Raw genomic sequence first — 23,502 nt, forward strand, 5'->3', positions numbered from 1 at the left:
CAAATAATGAAACCAGAGTTGGCACCCAAAAGCCTTGGATGGTTGAGAGCCCTGGATATTGGTCTTTAAACATGTATAAATGTGTATGTTGTCCTGACACAGTGTTCCCTACATCTGATAAAAGGATAAGCGATTTTAAGTAAAACAAGAGAGATTAAGGTTAGACATTAAGGAAAAAACTCTAATAAAGGCAGAGAGGGATTTATGCTGGTCTGTGAAGCCCTCTGTTGACCTCAGCTCACACTATGCTATGCTCCGTCTCTCTGGTTTCTTTTTGCTCCTCGAGCCCACCCAAATACGTTGTGTATTTTGCATCTGTGGGTCTCTCTGCCCGGAGTGCTTTTCTCACTTCCACATGTCAGGCTGCCTCCTGTCATTCTGTTCTCAGCGTTGGTGTTACCACCTCTGAGAAGCCCTCTCTGACTGCCACAGGGTTAGGCAACTGCTCAGGGACCACCACATTGCCCTGGTTGAAGTCTTTGCATGTGATTTTCCATGAGGTGTTTTAATTTCTTAATTGTTCATTATCGGTCTGTCGCCTGCCTTCTGTTCCGCTGAGATATACCCCCTCTAACATATATAAGGATATGCTGTGTACTTAGTTTTTGGACCTTAGATCAAACAGAGAACACTGCCTGGCATTTCAGAGTCTCAGTCAGTGGCTTGGGCATGTAAACAGGGTTTGAGAATTAGCAGTTACCGATTTATTTACCACTTTCCTAAGATGGATTTCACTGACCCTAACTGCACTGTCATTGTCACTTCCCAGTGCCCAGATCAGTGTGCAGCGCATACTTGTTGAATGAATTCAATGTTTGTTGAATGAATGTATAAATGTACATGATTTTCTGAAAGTGGCTGTGGAATAATCCTTCTTTTGGAGATAACAACTTAATCATTTTAACTTCATTCTTATAAGTTTTCAGGGACTAGGGTTGAATGTAAGAGCTGGAATTGACCTAAAAGAGGGTCTAACAAACCCAAGTGCTAAATTTTACAGAAGGAACTGAGGCCAAAGAGGCAGCCTGAGTAGAGGCCACACAGATGCCCTGCATCTGTGACTCCCGGCCCACCCTCCTTTCTTGACCTGCCCTGTTGCCCGAAGTGACCATTTCCCAGGCCACTGCATCTGGAAGCTTTACCGTATTCCAAAGAGTCTTGTCTCTTTTTTAGGTGATTGAGTTTCATAACACTTGGAAGCATCCCAGAGCATGGAGACATTCAATCAAGAATGAGGAATCATTTTGTTCAACATAAACTTTTCCTCTAATCTTCTTTTTAGCCTCAGATCTTTACATCTTTGTATGAATCTTCTCACGTACCTCAGGGAGTGATCTGATTTCCCAGTCAAGCTGTTTACCTCTTTGGAGGTTACCGTACAATGTGGTTTAATTTTTTTTTCTCTTCTGTATTCTACTCCTTTATGAAAGGAAGATAATACTTCCTCAGAACAAAGGAAAGGGAGTAGTGGTTTTACTAACACATGCTACACGCTAGACGGAAGAATGAGCTCTAGTTCAGATCAATAGATTAAACTCAACTGCTTTCTGAAATAACAGAATTATCTTAGTATTTTGATATCCAGAGGGACTTCAATCAAGATATGATTAACAAAGGATCTGATTGATGTGTCAAGAAGGACTTGGCAAAAATTCACCAAAGGAACCTTCTTCAGGGTATAGTAATATCCACAAGCTGTACTAGGATATAAACAGGTGTCTGTCACTATAGTGCTTTAAAGTTAAACATTCTAAGCAATGTTTCTCAAATGTTATTGTGCTTATGAATCACTTGGCGATCTGGTTAAGATGCAGATTCTGATTCATTAGGTCTGGGGTAGGACCTGAGAGTCTGACTTTCTCACGGGTACCCAGGTGTTTCACAAGCTGCTGGTCCCATGGACCATGCACCATGGACCACCCTCGGTGTTGCAAGACTCTGCACTACACTGTCCAATATGGTAGCCATTCTCCACATTGTGGCCATTTCAATGAACTTAAGTTAAAACAGTTCACTTCCTCAGTCACATTTCAAGAGCTCAAAAGTTCTATTGAACAGATTTACTAAGGAAAACACAATGTATTAAATAATTCCGAGTCGCCACGATCTTGCCGCCTCTCTTTCCTAGCTGTAGGCTGCCAGCTTTTATTGGGAGAATAACAAGCCTTGGTTGGATAAGCAGGTGTGTTTGAAGCTGGGGGAGATGGGGCCGAAGAGAACCAGGGCGAAGAGTTGTTGAGGCATCCAAAGAGTAAAGGTATTTCAAGGAGGGTGAGGCCAACAGGCTCCAATTTTGCCAAGAGGACAAATAAGCTAAGGTTTGAAAAGTGCCCATCGACTGTGGCAGCATGGGCAGAGGAAGCGGCAGTAGTTGATGGAATATAGGATTAAACTAGGGTTGTTGGGCTTCCCTGGTGGCGCAGTGGTTGAGAGTCCGCCTGCCGATGCAGGGGACACGGGTTCGTGCCCCGGTCTGGGAAGATCCCACATGCCTCGGATTGGCTGGGCCCGTGAGCCATGGCCGCTGAGCCTGCGCTTCCGGAGCCTGTGCTCCGCAATGGGAGAGGCCACAACAGTGAGAGGCCCGCGTACCGCAAAAAAAAAAAAAAAAAAACTAGGGTTGTTAATGATGGAAGCTTTTTGCTTATTTCCATGGTAAAATTTTTAAATGCTGGTCTTGGACCACAAAGGAGAGACTGGCCATGGGGATATACTGGTTTTGAATTTTCAAGTCAAAATGGGCCCTCTGGTAACCTAGTTCATGCTTTGACTATTCAGAGAACTCAAATAAATACCATTAGCCATCAGAGATTTCAGAGTCTCCAGTTCCGAGGAGCACATCTCAAGCCTTCAAAGAAACCTCAGATTTCCTTCCGGCTAAGCAGAAAAATATAATAACTTTGTTACACCAGTAATTACAGAACTCTTTGCTTTCTTTGTGGGCTCCAGTTAGGATGAAGAGCAATTTCACCGATCACCTTTTACTCAAAATCTCACCAGACCCTTAAAAATAAACTCTCTTTTCAAGGAAAGGCCAAGCCCTAAGGGATGTTGTCAATCGAAATCTGACACCTTGTTCAGAGTGTGAAGACCAGTTTTAATTCGGCGCTCAGCCCAGCCTCCTTTTCAGAAATTACATTCATTTCCCTATTATTAGTAAATTTTAAAAAAAGAATACAAAAGCTGATAGAACTTGGTGGTGGGCACAGCTGATTACATTTTCCTGCTACGACAGCAGAAAAGCCCTTTCAAGGAGAATGGCATGCGTTACACTTGAGGATGGACAGGGTTGGCTCTCCAGGAGTAGTGTTGGGCCTCTGTGACACTCTCAGAATATTGCCTTCCTGATTGCTCCAAATTGCTAACAGACCATTGTGTCATTGTGTTACCTGGTGGCACAGGAAGGCAGACCCGGTACTTGAATTGGACTCCTGGGACCTGTGGGACACTGGAGTTTGGACTCAGGTGGGCACCATGTCATTTTGGGCAAGACAGAATCTTTGAATCCCTTTATTTTTAAAATAGGCAGCATATTGACTGTGCCCATTTGACTGATAGCTTCTGTGAGGGCAAAGTGGAGATCTGAATCCTGGGGTCTCAGGCCCACTCTTCACTCACTCGCCTGTCTCCAATTCCCCTTCTGGGAGCAGGAACCCCTCGGGCTTTGAGGGAGGGAGGGTTTCTGGGGCCCCTGAGTTGGAGCGGGTCACATTGCATAGTCTTCATGACCATGTAGCTCATGTTGAAAATTAAAGTTTTTGGCTTTTCTTGGGATTTCCCTGGCGGTCCAGTGGTTAGGACTCCGGGCTTTCATTGCTGACGGCCCGGGTTCGATCCCTGGTCAGGAAATTGAGATCCCACAAGCCACATGGCACAAACAAAAAATAAATAAAGTTTTTGGCTTTTCTTTAAAAAAAATCAATAAATAAAATAGGCAGCATATAATTTTTTCCCTGTCTTAAGAAGCTGTTTTTAAAGGAACGAAATGCAAAACTGACAGATAAATCCAAAGCATCTTGATTTCATAAGATAGCTCTGCAGTGCTGACCTAGCTGATGCTGCAGCCGTTCTCTAAGTTCATGGCTGGGATTTTTCTTTTCAGGAATTTTTAAAAATCTGAGTTTCTGATGATTAACTAGTGGATTTCAGTCATGTGGACATTGGCTCAGTGGGGACTTAGTGTTGTCATGATTAATTAATTTTGGCCTAATGATGGGCCCTGGGGAGAAAGATGGAGCCAGGAAAGATGGGACTGAGGAAATGGACTCCACCCAAGGGGCTTGCCCCTGAGGGCAGGTGGGCAGTCCAATGACCCATCCAGAGGAAGTGACGGACTCTGGCAGGTTCAACCTGGTGTGAAGGACGAAGAGGCGGGAGGAAATCCAGGCGGTTGGATGTAACCCAAATCCGGGAAGATAGAGGCAATGAACCTGGTGGTGTTCTTATTCTCACATGGGCCCAGTGAAAGGACAGTCAGAGGGTAAGGCAGAGTTTTCAGCTTTCACCTACATCAGAGTTAACTGGGCAGCTTATTAACACAGCACTTCCTGACAACCTGTGGATGGGGCCAGGCGTCCACACTTTCAACAAGCCGCCAGGTCATCCTGATTTATCCCAATGCTGTCCTTCAGAGGACCACTTCCAAGAAGGGTGAGAGTGGGCCTCATCCTTCCAGGTGTCAGGGGAGCACATGAAAGGGCTGGAGTTTACTTTGGGGCCATATCCCTAGAAGGAAGTCGAAGTTCTAGAGAAGAAACTGAGGCAGAGTCACAGCTTTATGGAGCAAAGCAACAGACAGGTAGGTAGAAAATAACTAACTTGGTGGCCAGGCTCACTGCATACATATTGGCAAAACATCCTGTCCCATTTCCTGTCCTGATTATGGTCTGAGAGCTATGACCTTAGAGGCAGGGCTTACAGGCAGATCAAAGTCTGGGATGTGGGGATACACCACATCTAAATTAGCCTCACTGTGTGTTTCTAACTAAGTGATTTCTGCTTTGAAGTAACCATACCAATACAAGTGTCTTGAATAAGATGAGAAATTTCTTCTCTCACGTTACAAGAGATCCAGGGTGGGTTTCTCTCGAGCACCCAGAGCTGGCAGAACTCTGCTGGTTGCCCCGTGAGTCTCATGGCTTTCTTCTCAAGGCTACAGAATGGCAGCTGTTGTTGCAGTTTTCAGGTCCTCACACAGGCTTGTGGAGAGGAAGAAAAAAGAACTGTATCCCCTTAGTCACTCATTATCAGGAAAGAAAACATTTCTGGAAGCCCTCCAGCAGACCTATCTTTACACCTTTTTGGCCAGAAAGGGTTGTTTGTTGACCCCTCCACCCATCTTAACACCCCCATGGTTTATATCCGGTGGCCGGAAAAAGGGCTCCCTTCCCTGTCCCCCAGTACTGAAAGTATTGTGGTGCAGTGTACCAGGAGGGAGCAGGGAGATCTCCTCAGGAGGCAATCAGTGGTGTCTTCATCACTCCTCTCAGAAACATGATTAAAGGATTCTAAATACTGGGAAAAGGTCCCTGTACAGTTTACTGCATGAACTCCTTATGGTCTGTCTGTTATCAAATGATGGCAGTAAAGTTCACGTTAAGGAACTAAGCTTTTGCACATAACTCAGAGTACTGCCAATCCTTCATTCATCCTCCTCTAGGACACAACGTAAATTCCCAGCACACACCCTCCTGTGCAGGACCCTGCGAGCCTTCTCTCAGGGTCATCTCAACCTTTGTGTTGAGAAGCACAGAGTTGTACTTCTTAACTTGGGCATTTTCTCACTTTCCTTTTTTTTTTTTTTTTTAAGCAGTACGCAGGCCTCTCACTGCTGTGGCCTCTCCCGTTGCGGAGCACAGGCTCCGGACGCACAGGCTCAGCGGCCATGGCTCATGGGCCCAGCCGCTCCGCAGCATGTGGGATCCTCCCGGACCGGGGCACGAACCCGTATCCCCTGCATCGGCAGGTGGACTCTCAACCACTGCGCCACCAGGGAAGCCCCTCACTTTCCATTTTTGAAAACAAAGATTCCTTCTTCCAACCTCCTTTTTATTTCATATTAATCAAACTCATCTCAGATATTGCAGCTCTATTGTAGTTCCTCCTTCAAGGGAAAGTGAAGAAACATTTCTTCAAAAGTGCTGTGGGAAGGTAGGCTGGGTTCTGTTTTTGAAATGAGATGAAGTTGTGTTTTTCTGCCTGCTCATGAAAATGTCTTGCCTGATAAGTTCTGTGAGTAATGCAACTTAGAAACCCATAGACTTCCTGCTTGATTCCAGTGATGATTCATAATTTTATCATCTAGTTTGTGCTTTAAAGCTATTTCAAGAAGATAAATACATGCGGTAAGAATGTCTTAGTTGATTTTTGTATTCCTTCTTTCCATTTCCTTTTCCAACATTAAAATAAAGAAATGAAACATGATCTCAATATCAAGACAATCTAAACTGTTGGAGGAGGTAATCAAGAGGATGTGACCACTGGTTGGCCCACAAACTGCACCCAGGCAGTAGAAGGCTCCTCCCTCCTCCCCTGTCCTTGGAATGAACACTCCACTTGCCTTCCCGGAGCTGGAAGAGGAGACCTTATACAGACCTTGTAAAGAGCTGGAAGAAAAGATCTACAGTCATCAAGACAGTATGGTACTGGCACGCAAACAGAAATATAGATCAATGGGACAGGATAGAAATTCCAGAGATAAACCCAAGCGCCCATGGTCACCTAATCCGTGACAAAGGAGGCAAGAATATACAATGCAGAAAAGACAGCCTCTTCAGTAAGTGGTGCTGGGAACACTGGACAGCTACATGTAGAAGAATGAAATTAGAACACTCCCTACCACCATACACAAAAATAAACTCAAAATGGATTAAAGACCTAAATGTAAGGCCGGACACTAGAAAACTCTTAGAGGAAAACATAGGCAGAACACTCTTTGACATAAATCACAGCAAGATCTTTTTTGACCCACCTCCTAGAGAAATGGAAATAAAAAGAAAAATAAACACATGGGACCTAATGAAACTTAAAAGCTTTTGCACAGCAAAGGAAACCATAAAGAAAACAAAAAGACGGCTCTCAGAATGGGAGAAAATATTTGCAAATGAAGCAACTGACAAGGGATTAATCTCCAAAATATACAAACAGCTCATTCAGCTCAATATCAAAAAAACAAATAACCCAATCAAAAAATGGGGGGAAGATCTAAATAGACATTTCTCAAAAAAAGACATACAGATGTCCAACAAACATGAAAAGATGCTCAACATGACTACTTGTTAGAGAAATGCAAATCAAAACTACAATGAGGTATCGCCTCACACCAGTCAGAATGGCCATCATCGAAAAATCTACAAGTACTGCTGGAGAGGGTGTGGAGAAAAGGGAACCCTCCTACCTGTGGGTGGGAAGGTAAATTGGTGCAGCCACTATGGAGAACAGTATGGAGGTTCCTTAAAAGACTAAAAATAGAGTTACCATATGACCCAGCAATCCCACTGCTAGGCATATATCTGGAGAAAACCGTAATTCGAAAGGATGCATGCACCCCAATGTTCATTGCAGCACTGTTTACAATAGCCAGGACATGGAAGCAACCTAAATGTCCATCGACAGAGGAATTGATAAAGAAAATGTGGTACATATGTACAATGGAATATTACTCAACCATAGAAAAGGAGTGAAATAGTGCCATTTGCAGAGATGTGGATGGACCTAGAGATTGTCATAGAGTGAAGTAAGTCAGAAAGAGAAAAACAAATATCGTATAATATCGCTTATATGCGGAATCTAGAAAAATGGTACAGATGAACTTATTGGCAAAGCAGAAATCAAGTCAGAGATGTAGAGAATAAACTTACGGTTACCAAGGGGGGAAGAGGGGTGTGGGATGAATTGGGAGATTGGGATTGACATATATACACGACTGTGTATGAAATAGATAACTAATGAGAGCCCTCAGTAGCACGGAGAACCCTACTCAATGATCTGTGATGACCTAAATGCGAAGGAAATCTAAAAAAGAGTGGATATATGTATACATAAAACTGATCCACTTTGCTGTACAGCAGAAACTAACACAACATTGTAAGGAAACTATACTCCAATAAAAATTTTTTAAAAAAAAAGAAAAGAAAGAGGACGTGACCACTGGTTGTTGCCCCATGAGCTGGACCCTGGACCCAGGCAACTGAAGGCTCCTCCCTCCCTCCCCTGTCCTTGGAATGCACACTCCACTTGCCTTCCCGGAGCTGGAAGAGAACATCTTATAAATGCTCCACCCCTATACTTATGGTGGTCCCTACAGCGTGTAGAAAGGGAAAAAGTAAGATTCCCCAGATGCCTGCTATACAGATGGATCTAAAGGAGGCAATTGGTCCACAGGGTCTGCAGTAGCTCTTAAGCCCAACAGTGACACCATCTCGATAGAAACAGGAACAGCAGAAGTCTGTGGGCTGAACTCAGAGCAGTTTGGCTGGGGATCACCCAGGAGCCCTGGCCATTAACCCTCTGAACTGACAATTGGGCTGTTCTAAAGAGATTAACCCTGTGGCTTGGACAATGGAGAGCCAAGGAGTGGATGATATAAATAAGCCCTTGTGGGGTCAGGATGTTGCCTGCAAGAGCCTGAGTCCTCACTGTCTCCCATGTCCCAGCTCGTAAAGCACTGACACCCCCTTGGTAATCAGGAAACGGATGCCCTAGCTTGGGTAGGACCCCTAGCGACTGATCCTTCAGTAAATACAGCAGATTGAGTGCAAAGAAAGAGTGGCCACCGGAGCGCCCTGGTGGGATGCCATATTGCTAAGGATGCTGGGTTGTCCTTGAAAGACAGTGACTCAGTTAAAGCAGTAGCAAGATGTAACAAGATGTCCTGGGTGTTCTCAACAATGTCCCAGGCAACTGCCAAAGGAATTTGGGGGCATCCTCTGGAGACCGCAGCTGGTAAGGGATTGGCAAATGGATTATATTGGGCCCCCCTCTTAAATGAGGGTTCTAAGTGTGCCCTAGTTTGTGTGGATACCTTGTGTGGCTTAACACAAGCTTTTCCCTGTCGCCAAGCCAGCCAGGCTACCTCCATTGTGGGGTTAGAGGAGCTGAGTACCATGGGTGGATGCCCTCATCGAATAGACAGTGATTAGTGGTCACATTTCAAAGGTCGTGATAGGCAAGCCTGAGCAAAAGACCATGACACCGATTGGAGGTTCCACCTCCCCTGTAACCTGCAAACCGCAGGGTTGGTAAAAAGAAAGAATGGACTCGTAAAGCAGCAGATGAAATTACTAATAGGTAAAACCACTTTGGCCAGGTGGACTGAAGTACTGTCCCAGGCTTATTACATTTGAGTGATCCGACACTAGGGCCTGTTGCCCCATATGCCAGACTGGGGACCCCTGCTGAGACATCCAACACCGTGCAGGCATAGAAGTCACCAGAAACAGCCGTTGCCCGGACTCTCGCTGTGGATGAACAAGCTGTGCTGCTGGAAACACCAAGCCCCGTCACGCCTTGGTGAGGCATTATCTATTGGAAGTTAAGGTAGGACGTCCCGCTGAGATGGGAGAGCTACTTTGTACCCCTGGGTGGGGGGGCGGGGTGAAGACTAGTCAGTTTCCAGTGGGGTCCCATTGTCCTGCTGCAAGCGGAACACGCACCATTGAAAGAGGGGAGAAGGTGAGGGTCCTGCTGTGGCATATCCCGCCCCTCGTCCATCTCCTCTGTCCTGACAGTGGTGCCTCTCCGACAGCTGTGAAACGCAACCAGGTCAAGTTCCTAAAGCTGCTAGACTCCCTCTTCTCAAGGCCAGCTGAGCATGTTCTGTTTTCCAGTTACTTTTGGCCACTCTCTATGTCCCCACCTGGAGGATATTATAGCACACATAGAAGCCGTAACTAAGTTCACTCACAAGCCTTAAATAACATAAAATGACGTAAAAATAAAGAAGAACCCAGAGGGACCTCTTGTAGAAAAGCGTACTCTTACTATTTGCAAGTTTTCTGTAACCACACTCTCTCCCCATCACTTTGCTACGCCAGCCTCTCTTTGCCAGGTACTTTGATTTCTTTTTTTTTTCTTTTGCCTAAGGTACTTTGATTTTTAATTTGAAAGAGAATGTTCTAGATAGCATATATCCAGAAAAAGCTACCTACGTCCCATTGTAAAAAAAATACATTGGCATTCTCATGAATCAAAATCTCTTACAAAGAGCAGAACGGTAATGGTTACCAGGAAGTGGGTGGGGAGGGATGGGAAGATTTGGTCAAATGGTACAAACTTCCAGATGAATTAAGTTCTGGGGATATAATATACCACATGGTGATTATAGTTAATAATACTGTATTCTATATTTGAAAGTTGCCAAGAGGCTGTATCTTTCTCATCATTAAAAAGAAATGATAATTAGGTGATGGAGATGTTAGCTAACACTATGGTGGTAATCATTTTGCAATATGTAAGTGTATCAAATCAACACGTTTTACAACTTAAACTTATACAAGGTAATATTTCAATTATATCTCAATAAAACTGGGGTGGGAGAGAGAACACATGTAATAAAGGGTTCTACTGACTTTCTATGCTGTGAACATGTTTCATCAGTGAGCGGATATGCTGCCCAGTAGGTGCTAAAGGACAAATGTAATTAAGATGTGCTACTTGGGGGGAAAAAAAAACCTCTTATGAGTCTGATTAGAGTTAATTCATTTTCTAAAAGTCTGATCATACCTGAAGCTATAAAACTGGTTTCTTAAATACACATATTTGGAGACTGTGTTTTGCATCCCCAGGAAGCCCACTCTGAAACAATTTGGCACTCTTGTGCACCACAGTACTATCAGTTGGAAGAGATGTGTAGAGGCAACCCAGCTTTACATCTAGTTGTACAAATTGTTTTGGAATTAGTGGGAATTGGTTGAGTTTATGAAGAATCCCAATATCCCCTGGACTTTGTTTTTTAATCAAACATTAGAACTATACCAAGGAGTTCTAGTTGATTGGATGGCCTTTGAGAAATGATTCAGTCTTTACTGTATTTATTTATCAGTAATAAATGCTATTTTTAAATTATTATGCTTAAAAAGAGATTTTAGGATACCTATATAAGTATCATAAAGCTAACAAAATCACTCTAGTCAGAATATCTTGATTTCCTTAGATTTAAGATCCATTATATGGGATATATACATCTCGATTCTCTACTGGGCATAAAGCAAAGCCAAGACATTTGGGTGTAGAGTTTTTAAATCTATAAATACAATGACCTATATAGACTATATAGTCACACCTATATAGTGCAGGTAGTCTTTTCTTTTGTTATTTAGAGAAGCTGTTTTTTTTTAACTGACCTATAGTTGATTTACAATGTTGTGTTAGTTTCTGCTGTACAGCAAAGAGATTCAGATATATAGATATATATATATATACACATTAATTTTTATGTTCTTTTCCATTATGGTTTATCATAGGATAATGAATATAGTTCTCTGTACTATATAGTAGGACCTTGTTTATCCATTCTATATTTAATAGCTTACAGCTAATCCCAACCTCCCTCTCCAACCCTCCTCCACCCCCCTCCCCCTTGGCAACCACAAGTCTGTTCTCTATGTCTGTGAGTCTGTTTCTGTTTCATAGATAGGTTCATTTTTACCATATTTTAGATCCCATATGTAAGTGTTATCATATGGTATTTGTCTTTCTCTGTCTGACTGACTTCACTTAGTATGATAATCTCTAGGTCCATCCATGTTGCTGCAAATGACATTATTGTCTTCTTTTTTATGGCTGAGTAGTATTCCATTGTATATATGTACCACGTCTTCTTTATCCATTCATCTGTTGATGGACATTTAGGTTATTTCTTTATCATGGCTATTGTGAATAGTGCTGCTGTGAGCATAGGGGGGCATGTACCTTTTTGAATTACAGCTTTGTCTGGATATGTGCCCAGGAGTGGGATTGCTGGATCATATGGCAACTCTACTTTCAGTTTTTTGAGGAACCTCCATACTGGTTTCCATAGTGGCTGCACCAACTTACATTCCCACCAACAGTGTGGAAGGGTTTCCTTTTCTCCACACCCTCTCCAGCGTTTGTTATTTGTAGACGTTTTAAGGATGGCCATTCTGATCGGTGTGAGGTCATTCCTCATTGTAGTTTTGATTTGCATTTCTCTAATTAGCAACGTTGAGCATCTTTTCACGTGCCTGTAGCCCACCTGTTTGTCAAGAAGCCATTTTTTAAAATATAGAAAATGGTGTAAAGTGTGCCTTTTGCAACTTTCAAAATTGTTTAATAAGTTTGAAGGTATTTGAAATAGTATTTTTCAAGGAGATTGGAGTCAGGTTTTACTTCCTCTTTCTATTTGTACAGCAAGTACATTTTAAAGTTAAAATTACTTCTGTAATGTTGAAGGAGGTAGAGGAAGGTAACACCAATATCCTTAGGTGGTTTCCAGCGGGTGATTAGTGTTATGGGGTGTTATCGGCGTAGCATGTCCCCCATCTCTTCCCCATTGCCCACATCACATTTGGGGGATTATTTTACTTTCGTTTAGGAATTTTTATCCCCTACAGTCTGATTAACTCAAAACCATTCATTTGAGTTATAGTGGTTGGCGTACCAGCTAGCTAGGCATTTCCTTCACTCATGCTGCCTAATTCCTGGCATTGCACGTGTTTGGCTGGGGGAAAAAAAAAAGGAGGGAAGCTTTTTCATCTGTGCTTCCTTGATGAGCTAAGATTCTCTCCTGACTCACACTTTGGGATTCCCTTGAATCATTTCACTTCCTGCTCTTTGGGGATTCGTAAGGTGCATCATAGTTTCTGAATATTTCAACTGCATACAGTCTTGCTTTGCCTACTCTAAAGTCTGTGACTCACATATCTAAGTAAGTAATTTTCCTAGAGAGAACTAATTTCCCATTCCTTTTACTTTATTTTTAAAGATTTTTTTTGATGTGGACCATTTTAAAGCCTTTATTGAATTTTTTACAATATTGCTTCTGTTTTTTTTATGTTTTGGTTTTTGGCCACAAGCCATGTGGGATCTTAGCTCCCAGACCAGGGATGCAACCCGCACCTCCTGCATTGGAAGGCGAAGTCTTAACCACTGGACCACCAGGGAAGTCGCCCCCATTCCTTTTAGACAGATCTTTTCCTCTTCTTCTCAAGGTGTTCAAGTGTTTTTGATCGTTTGTTCATTTATTTAATCCGATTAATCTGAATTAATTAATAGCTTCTGCTATTACAGCCATATTACATTTGTAACTTGAATATTCAAAAATGGAATGAACAGGGAATTCTACTCAATATTCTGTGATAACCTATATGAGAAAACAATCTGAAAAAGTATATGTATATGGATAACTGAATCACTTTGCTATACACCTAAACTAACAAAACATTGTAAGTCAACTATACTCTGATAAGGTACGTGGGCCTCTCACTGCTGTGGCCTCTCCCGTTGCGGAGCACAGGTTCCATACACGCAGGCTCAGCGGCCGTGGCTCACGGGCCCAGCCGCTCCGCGGCACGTGGGATCCTCCCGGACCGGGGCACGAACCTGTGTCCCCTGCATCGGCAGGCAGACCCTCAACCAGTGCGCCACCAGGGAAGCCCCAGCATAAACATTTTAATCAGGGACATCATATGATTGGATTTGCACTTTAGAAAGATTGTCTTGGCTGCACAGAAGAGAATAACTCTGGGTCAGAGGTCAGTTACAGGCTGGAAAACCATTTTAGACAAGATTTAAACTAAGGCAGTGGAAACGATGTAGAGCAAAGGAAAGGTGCGGGAGATTCTGCAAGTAAGATCGTCAGACTTCAGGGCGGTTAAAGGTCTGGGGGTTAAATGTATATGGGTGGACACGGCGGGGAGGGAAGAGCAAAGGAGAAGGAGAACTTGAGAGTTTTAAACAAATTTCTGGCAAGGGAAGAAAATCTGGATATTTGATAAAGTCTGACTAACTTAGGGAATAAAGGAAAACAAGGGCAGGGGATGGATGGTTGGAGGGTGACAAAGACTTTCTCATTGGTAGAAGTTTAACTTGGTTTTTCTGAGCCCTTTTCTGTCAAGGCTTCCTGCCCGGGCCCTGTCTTTGGTCTGCCAAGTCCAGTTTTAGCAAGAATCCTGCTGAGTCAGTTTAGAGAGAATCTCCCACCCTTGATATCTGATCACCCTCAGTGTCTAATCACAGTCATCAGTTTTTAGCAGGAATCCTGTGAAAATGGTTTAGCAAGAGTCACCCGTGCCCTTGGTGTCCCCTCTTAGTAATTTTCCATACACTGGCCCCTCTCACTCTGCTCCTGGGCTGCACGTCTCCAGCTGCCTTTGTTGTATTTGCAGTTGAGCCCAATCTCTCTCCCCCACTGTAAAAGTCTTGAGTAAAGTCTTCCTTATCGTTTTAACAGATACAATTTTTTCTTTAACAATGGGGAAAATCTCTCCGGAACTAGTTACTTCCATATGCCTCTAAAGTTTAGTTTGTGCATACACCTTCTAACTAGCGTATGGCTAAATAACATGCCTAGATCTTGCACTGCAGGGGTTTATCAGGCATTATGCTGTACACAGTCCAGCCATTTACGCCCCAAGAACCTAGCAAGCTGGCTTCCTCCCCTTGATTAAAAAAAAAGGAAAAAAAAAAAGTGGCAGTCTAACACCCACTATGTGGCAGCTCATACAATTCCTTCCTTAAACACTTTACAGTCATCTTACAGGGGGCTAAAGCAGCAACACTCCTGTGAGACCCGGCAAGCCTAGAGGAAAGAGAGACTAATAGTCTTGGGAACACTTTGAGGTTGAGGTCTAGTAAAGACTACTTTTCTGTTTCTAACCTCAACTTATTTAAAGGAAGCTATTGTAACCATCCAAATTTGCTGTTGTAGCATGCAAGCTTCTTGATAAATAAAAGAATGGGCATGGCTATGCTGTAAAAAAATCTTTTTTTTAAGGACACTGAGATTTGAATTTCATGTCCTTGTCATGTGTCCCAAAACAGACTTTTATTTTTCTAACCGTTGAAAATGTAAAAACCATTCTTGGCTTACAGGCGCACAAAATCAGGCGGTGGGCTGCATTTGCCTTATGAGCTGTAGGTCGTTTGCAGACTTGGTAGTCATAAAATGTCGGGATTCAAAAACTGTCTTAAGTGTGGTACCTGGCGGGGGGCGGTGCCGTAGAGGGACTTCACAGGCTAACTTCTAATACTATAACATGTGAAAGCAGTTTCCACTGATTTTTAGTCCAAGTGGCCAAGCCCAGGAATGGTGACAGCAGAGTGGTAGGGACCGCGGTCCAGGCCGCTCACCACCCTCCAAGCGGCTGGTGACGCAGTCCCCTCTTCGAGGACCGGACAGAGCGTGGACAGCATCTTCAGGGACGCAGAGATGGAGGTTTAGCTCAGCCGACCGTCGGACTGAGTCCCGCAAACACAGAGCAAAACAAACTCCCTCGGCCGGCCGCCAGGCGGCGCCTCTCCGGGTGTCCGCAGGCACGTGCACGCACGCACGTTTCCGGCCCGCCCTCAGCCGGGCTCTACTGCGCATGTCTGGGAAGGGGGCGGAGCGGCGACTGATGGGTGGGCCGAGGTTCCAGCGAGGCTGAGGAGCTCCTCGCCGGTGGGCGGGTACACTGGGGCCGCCCTGCGTCACTTCCGTCGGGGAAGGACGGAGTTGGGGGAGGGTGGCGTCCCGGCTGTAGCGCCGCTGTTTGTGCTGGATGCTCAGCTGATGGCAGCCGGCCGGCCGAGGGGACGCCCGTGCCGGGAAGAGGCGCGTCGCCACTGCCGCCTAAGTAGTTGAGGCCTGCATCTCGGTAAGTTGCCCGTGGGGGGCCGGCGGGACGGTAGGCTACGGGAGAGGGCAGCCGGGTCGCCCGGGCACTCGTCTGGGATTCCAGGTCTTATCTCTCCCCGGAAGGTGCTTCCAGGGCGAGAGAGCGGGGAGACGCCCGGCCCCGAGGACGTCCCCGGATCCGGGCTCCGGAGGCGGCCGGGCACCGGAAGGAGCCCTCGGGTCCCGGGCCTGATAGGTGCACGACGCTCTCCGCCTCCTCGGACCCCGTGGGCTTTGCTGGTCCAGACGCGCAGACTGTTTTGGTTTTTCTGGTCCCGCCCCGCGTTGCCTGTCCCACCCCCCAAGCCTCCCAGCCTAGGTTCCGAGTCGGCCTGGCTTCCCCTGGGTAGTAGGTTCTCCAGTAGTTCGCGGGAACCTGTTAAAGCGATGTCCTTATTCTACATCATTCTTCACTGTCGGCGCACCTGGTTTGTCGGCTGCTCCTTGTTTTTAATTATCAGCAGTTTCTTTGTAACCCTACCCACGTTGAATTCTGCCGTTGGCTGCTGTTGCTTCAGGCGGATTGAGGTGCGTGCTTTTTGAAAGGTGAAGTTGTGTGGATCAGTGTGTTGGAGTGCTTCCCCCGCTGTCGTGTCTGCCGTCATGCCGGGAGGAACCTGGTTTCTACGCCCAATACAATAACTTTCAATGAAAGTGGTGACACCTAGGAAAAACTTGGACGTGGCATGAGGAACTATCACATTATCCTATTTAAAGTGAAGTTTTTAGTTCCAGTAACATCCCAGTTGGACTGCATCCCAATCTACAGTCCCAATTCTTGAGCTTTCAAAAATGACAAAAGTAGGTTTTAGTGTATCGAGAAACTGCTGTTAAGACAGTGAAATATTAATAATTTTGAAATCCGGGAGTTGAAAAAAAGTATATTACACTGTGAACCGAGAGTTTAATGCCGCTTATGAGGCAGGTGTTTCAAACCCATTGCAGTTATTGTGTTAAATGGCTTGTGCAAATTAGTTGTACTTTGAACATAAGAAGGTGCTCTTATTTCGGGATTTTTATTAAACTTTTTCTCAGGGTTGCTCATTTTTGTTTCTGTATCAGATCTAAATTAAAACCTTGAAAGTATTGTCCTTTTAACAAGTGATGTCGGCTGAAAAGATCACTTTCACTAGCTTGTATGTTTACTTGTTTCAGTGTACCTTCAGTTGTTTTTTTGCTTAGCAGTAATGACAGGATTTGGGCCAAAGGGTACATACTGTCTTGCTTGTGAAACATTAATTTGTGTAAAGGTCATAGAACTCTTAGCCCAACATCTTCCTATCATGTCTTAGTTCTAACCTTTCTTTCCCATGTCTTATATTTTACTTTATTCATTATCCTTGCTTTTTAGAAGTGCCATTGCCCTGAGTTTTTCAGGATATCTTTTGTCCTGTGCTTTTTTTGTTTTCTTGGAAGACTACCTTTTCCTAACTTTGAATGGCAGTCAAGGCTCTACCCTCGTTCTCTCTACGCCAGAGTGTTAAAATTTGAAACCTGAGGAGTATTTTAGTAGTTCCATGAATATCCTGAAATGTCTTGGAAAATAAAGTGTATATATGCAAATAAGCATTTCTCAAAGAAGAGGAGCTTTTATCAAGTTCTGGGATCCCCACATTCTCAAGAAGTGTTACTGTACACCCTTCTTCGGTAAATTCAGTCTTATGGTTTTAGCTGTCATTGTGGTAATAACTCCAAACATGATTCCACAGCCTGTGTTCCTATAGTACATCTCCATTTGAATATCCCACTGTTAACTGCATCCTGTAAGTCCAAGAGATTTTTATTAAATTGGCCCCCTTCCCAGTTATCTCGTATTCACAAATGGCACTCTTGCTGTTTCTCGGTTTAAAAACACTTAAGTTGTCATGACTCCTCCCTCTCCTTACCCCATTCTTTCCTGTCGCCAAGTCCTGTGTTTTGTTGTTTACCCCACTTTCAAAGTGTGGCTCAAAGTAACCCTCGTTTCCATTATAGTACCTTTACCTTAATTCAAACCCTTGTCACTTCATGTCTGCATTATTGCAATAACTCGGCGAAGTCCTCCATACATTCATTCTTTCCATCGTCAGTGAAGCCTCCACCTATTTCTTAACCTATTTCTTCTAGTTAAAACGTCCTTCCGTCCTCTAGTGGGGGGTCTAAGCCTCACTCTTCTGTTTATGTCTCTGTTGTATCTGTGCTACCCTGTAAATAGGGAGTCTGGTCCTCCCTGCTCTTTTCTCAGTTGAGATGGCACTTCCCAGTTTACCTTCTTTATCTGTTTGCAATCTAACTTTTGTCCCAGCTGAATTTGCTCTCCAAACCTTTGTCTGCATTTACTAGTGTTGTGATTTGGGAGCAGTTAAATTCAGCTTGTTGATTTTGTTGACAGCTCTCTCTGTTGAGTAATTTTTACTTGACAACTGTAGTTTCTAGACAGATGTATTAAAATAGTATGATCATGAGATCGTCTTGTTTTCCTTTAATTGTTCCCTTTTCCAAATTTGCTTTATATGCTGTATTTCAATGCCAAGTCGATAGGTGTATTCATAATTGGTCATGGGGATTATCTCTTAACGGAAAGAAACATTGCAGATCCCTTACCTCTAAGCTATGTAGCTCTGTCCTCTGCTTGGCTCTTAGGCCCATGTCTACCATCTTTCCCACTTCTAACTTTCCTTTAACTACCTTATTCTTGCTATTCCTGAATAGACAAAGCTTATTCCTGTCTCCAAAGCCTTGGTTGCTTCTCCCTCTTCCTTGAATGCTTTTTATCCAGAAACTTTTAATAATTTAGGTACCGCTTGATTCAGGTCTCCAGCAACATGTCAACTCAATTCTTCTCCCGACCACATCAACTAAAATAGCACTTTCTGTGCCCTTTCTCCCCAACCCCCAGCTTTATTTTTCTTCATGGCACTTCTCGACCTGTTGCTATACATTATATTAGTTATTTGTTTATTAATAAGTAGTCTTTTTCTCCAAGACCTAGGAGACTACCTGAGGTTTAATAAGTAAGTGGATTATTCCTTTTACTATGAAATAGTATCCCTTTTTAATCTTATTTCATGCCTTTGCCTTAAATTTGCCTTAAAGGGCTTTTTGCTTTCTTTTGGTAATATAGGCCTGGTATATATTTTCCCCTATTCCTTTATTTTTAACCTTTCTTTATCATTATATTAATGATAAAGAAAGGTTAGTGTCTAGTAACTAGTATGTAGCTGGAGTTTTAATTTCTAAAATTTGCTCTTCCTGTACACTCTTTGTACAGTTCTCTTTTTTTTGTTTCCTTATTTTTGTCCCCTCTATCATTGAATGTTTTAAACCTACTGAATTTTTTTCTATTATTTCTAATCTTGGTTACACGTTTTCCTGTTAGGTATACTTGCTGGTACTCCCTTGAAGTGATTCTTCTTTGACTGTGAGTTAATCTTCAGTGGTGGCTGCTGAGTGTGGGAGTCTCTTGCCGTGAGCTTTGAAAGTGTCCTTCCATGGTAGTTTCAGTGGACTCAGCAGAGGCCCCATGGAGTTCACTAGCTCTGACTAGTTTTCATTTGCTTAGGGTTTCTGCACCATAAAGGTAATGTGACTGCAGATCCAGGCATGTGATTCCTCTTCAACTGTGGATTTCCCACTGTTGGTTTTGTTTTGTTTTGTTTTGTTTTGTTAACTTTATTGTGGTAAAAAATATATCATAAAATTTACCACCTTAACCATTTTGAAGTGTATAGTTCAGTGGCATTCAGTGCATTCATGTTGTAAAAACAAATCTCCAGTACTTTTTCAGTCTGCAGAACTGAAACCCTACCATTAAACAACAGCTCCCCTCTGACCCCTTCCTCCAGCCCCCTGTAACCATTATTCTACTCTCTGTCTCTGAATTTGACTGCTCTAGGTACCTCATGTAAGTGGGATCACACAGTACTTGTCCTTTTGTGTCTGCCTTATTTCACTTAAGCTCATGTCCTCAAGGTTCATGCATGTTGTAGCATGTGACGGGATGTCCTTCCTTTTTAAGGCTGCATAATATTCCATTGTGTGCATAGACCACATTTTGTTTATTTAACTGTCCGTGGACATTTGGGTTGTTCCCACCTCTGCTATTATGAATAGTGTTGCTATGAATAGAGGTGTACAAATATCTTTTTGAGGCCCTGCTTTCAATTCCTTTGAATATATATCTAGAAATAGGATTGCTGGATCAAATGGTAGTTCTAGTTTTAATATTTTGAGGAACTGCTATACTGTTTTCCATAGCAGCCACACCGTTTTACCCTCCCAGTAACAGTGCTCAGGAGTTCCCAGTTCTCCACATCTTTGCCATCACTTGGTATTTTCTGGTGATTTGTTTTCTTTTTGGGGCTTAAACAACAGAATTTATTTCTCAGGTATTTTCTGTTTTGTTTTTTTGCTTTGCTTTGTTTTGTTTTTTATACTAGCCACCCTGATGAGTGTGAGGTGATACCTCATTTGGATTTGATTTGTATTTCTCTGATGATCAGTGATGTTATTCATCTTTATATATGCTTGTTCACTGTTTGTATGTCATCTTTGGAGAAATGTCTGTTCAAATCTTCTACCCACTTTTTAATTGAGTTATTTGATTTTTTTGTTGTTGAGTTGTAGGAGTCCCTTATTGGTTTTGAGTATGGCTTTTTATCCACGAGTACTTTAGTTGTATTTTATCATGTTGTTTCTGTCTTGGGGATTGTGAGGCTTATTAATTCGGCTTATTACATTGACTGCAAGTCCTGATGGGTTCAGGAGAGCCAGGAAAGCAGATAGTATGCTTCTTTTCTCTCCTCCCCTCTATAAAATTGGGTGGTTTAAAATAATATGCTTACATTGCTATTTAGACAGATTTTAGTTTGGACTGCCACCTTCTGAAGAGTCATGATGGGTTCTTGGTTTCTGTCTTGGTTACTCCATCTGTCAGCGATCTGCTGGAAGCAGATCTAATGTCATTCCTTTGCTTATCATACTTCATTGACAGTTCGATCTTTAATCTCCTTGGCAAGATTATCAGACCCTTCGTAACCTGGTCCACCCTGTCTTTGCAGTATCCCCGTATACCTCTCGCTCATCATTCTCTCCAGGTCCTGGAATGAAAACAACTACTTGCAATTTTTGCTTATATTGTGTATATTTTCTTAAATGCTTTTTTTGTGTTTCCTTGTGTTTGTTTTTCCCATTATCTAGAATTCTCTCCTTCCCCTCTTATCTTTTACAAGGTAATGAATTCCTTTTTTGCTCAGTTTTCAGCTTTTTTCAGACTTACCTGGGTATCTATTCTTACCTTGTGTCTTCCATTCACAGAGCACCATCTGTTAAAGTGCATTAAAGTGTTTGCTTTTTTTTTTTTTTAAGTACAAAAGTGATACCTGCTCTTTGTAAGTAACTGAGTCTGTCCAAAAGTAAAAGCCCTTCTCATTCTCTTTTGATTCCACCTCTCAGTTCACAGGAATTAATAAACAGGTACTTACCCTTTCAGAATCTGTGTGTGTAGCCACAGATTTAAACTGCATATATAGGTTTTTGTTTTCTTCTATTACATAATATCTTCGTGTTTACGTCTTTGTATCCTCGTGTGTATTGTATATATGATATCACAGCTTGCCTTTCGCACTGTACTGTATATGAAGGATATATAGGCAGATCATCTATTCTCCTTAACTGCTGTGTAACATTACAGTTTAACTCAGTTTATTGTCTGTATGTACCATAATTTATTTAACCATCCCTTGCTAGAAGAAACTTAGAGTTGTTTTTCCGTGTTTTGTTATTTCAAGCAGTGTGGCAGGGAATGTGTGTATATACCTTTACTCCTATGCAGTTATTTCTGTAGGATAGATTCGTAATAGTGGAATTGCTAATCAAAGAATATGTGCCTTTAAAATTTTGATAGATAGCATTTAAAATTTCATTAGATACTGTCAGATATTTCATTAGACACTGTCAGGTAGCCCTCTGTGTCCCATTTCCCCAGGTATTATCAGTACCGGATATTATCAGTCATTTATATTTTACCAATTGAAAGAACAAAATAATCTGTTTTAAACAGCATTTATGTTGTGGTTATGAAGCCCTTGTCTGTTAGAAGTGGCACACAGCTTATTCTAGTCTGACTTCTTTGATTAAATAAGCACTTTGTACTAGACAGCAAAATCTTCCTTACAAGGCTATCTTGAGCTCTAGTCTGAAAGTTTCTTGGTATCTTGCTTGTGGTCTTAGCATCTAGCACTATGTCCGGTGTAGAGTTGTCGTTGAACGCGTGCCCAACATACAGTGAGGCCAAACAAACTGAAATGTCCCCGTTTGGAGTGGGAGAAAGGTTTATTGCAGGGGTCATGCAAGGAGAACGGGTGACTCCTGCTCAGAAGACCTGAACTCTGATGGGTTTTGGGAAATAGCTTTTATAGGCAAAATTTGTGGGGAGGTCTGCAGGGTGTGTGCCCCTCCTCTGATTGGTTGAGGTAACAGGGTGGTGTTCCAGGAATCTCAACCATCAGTCTTCTGGTTCCAACCAGTCTGGGGTCCTAGTGCGTGTGCTCAGCCTGAAGTTACCATCCTCCACCTGGGTGGGGGCCTGAGTTCCTGTAGAAGAACTCAGATATGTACCAGATTGTTCTGTACATCCCCCCAGGAGGAACCAGGACCCTGCCCCATCTCTGCACTGTTGTTTCTTTCTGCATCACCTCATTCCCTTAATTAGTAACTGTTTGAATCTGCCCTTTGGAACTCAGGGAAGGTCTAAGAGGCTGAAAGCCTTTTTCCTACAAACAAGAACCTGGGGACACAAAGGCTTTTGTGCCTGGGAGGGTCCTGCTCAGTTTCAGCCCTGCTTTTCTTTGATATGCCTCAGTCTTGAGTGGAACAGCTGTTGGAAAGGAAAATAACATTTTGGATAGAGAGGTTAATCATAAACTCAGCATAGGACCTGGGTTTTAGGGGGACTCAGTTTCAGATTAAATATTCTACAAACGGTTTGCAATGAGTAGGAGTGTAAGACTTGACTCTTGTCTTAAAAGAACTTATAGTCTAGTGTCACATAAACTGTCAACACTTTAAATAGCATAGGAAGGAAAAAAAGCAGCATAATATCTAAATTGTGTCAACGAAAAAGTAATCAGTAGATCTAAGAAAGAATTGGAAAATTTTATTTGAGCCAAATTTGAGGATGATAACCTGGGAAGAGCATCTCAGAAAGCTCTGAGAACTGTTCTGCCAGTTAGAAGTCAAGACACAGTTTAAGTTTTTTGAGACAGAAGGCTGTATGTTAAATGATGTATATTGACAGTTTACGTAATCCAGATTTAAGTGCCATCGTGGTGGATCAAGAAGGAATGCTCTGTCTTCATGATGCTAGGAGAATGTTGCTGTTTATGATTGAGCAGGTATTCCTGCAGATGGGGAGTTCTGGTCAAGTCGTGATACAGATGCACCATGCACAGCGTGGGGAGAGGGGAGGCCAAAGGGCAGAGAAGAATTTTTCTGTTTAAAGTTTTCTTGTCTTGCCATAAATATGAATTTTATTTCACAATTGCATGTTCAGTTTTGTGCTGTAGGAAACCTTATCTATTGGGTAGCTTCTCTAAATTAGTTTTCATGAAACATCCTACTACTCACTATTTTTTCACTGACTTCCGTAATAAAAGATGACTGATTTTCTGTTTGCTTAAAGTGAAATC

General features: G+C 42.8%; 1 protein-coding gene across 5 annotated transcripts in view; it reads left to right on the top strand.

Moving 5' to 3' along the window:
* PNPLA8 (patatin like phospholipase domain containing 8) overlaps positions 1–23,502 on the top strand; it is a 133,833-nt gene that overhangs the window by 56,015 nt on the left and 54,316 nt on the right. For 2 of the 5 annotated variants that reach the window (XM_067745881.1, XM_067745886.1), the window contains exon 1: positions 15,652–15,815. The exons of 2 other annotated variants lie outside the window; for them this stretch is intronic. The gene's annotated coding sequence lies outside the window, so the exon portion shown is untranslated. Of the gene's footprint in view, positions 1–15,651; positions 15,816–23,502 lie in introns of those variants that run through there. One more of the 5 variants, XM_067745885.1, reaches the window with a different exon arrangement.

The sequence above is a fragment of the Pseudorca crassidens genome, chromosome 8, assembly GCF_039906515.1.
Source record: "Pseudorca crassidens isolate mPseCra1 chromosome 8, mPseCra1.hap1, whole genome shotgun sequence".
Lineage (NCBI taxonomy): Eukaryota > Metazoa > Chordata > Mammalia > Artiodactyla > Delphinidae > Pseudorca > Pseudorca crassidens.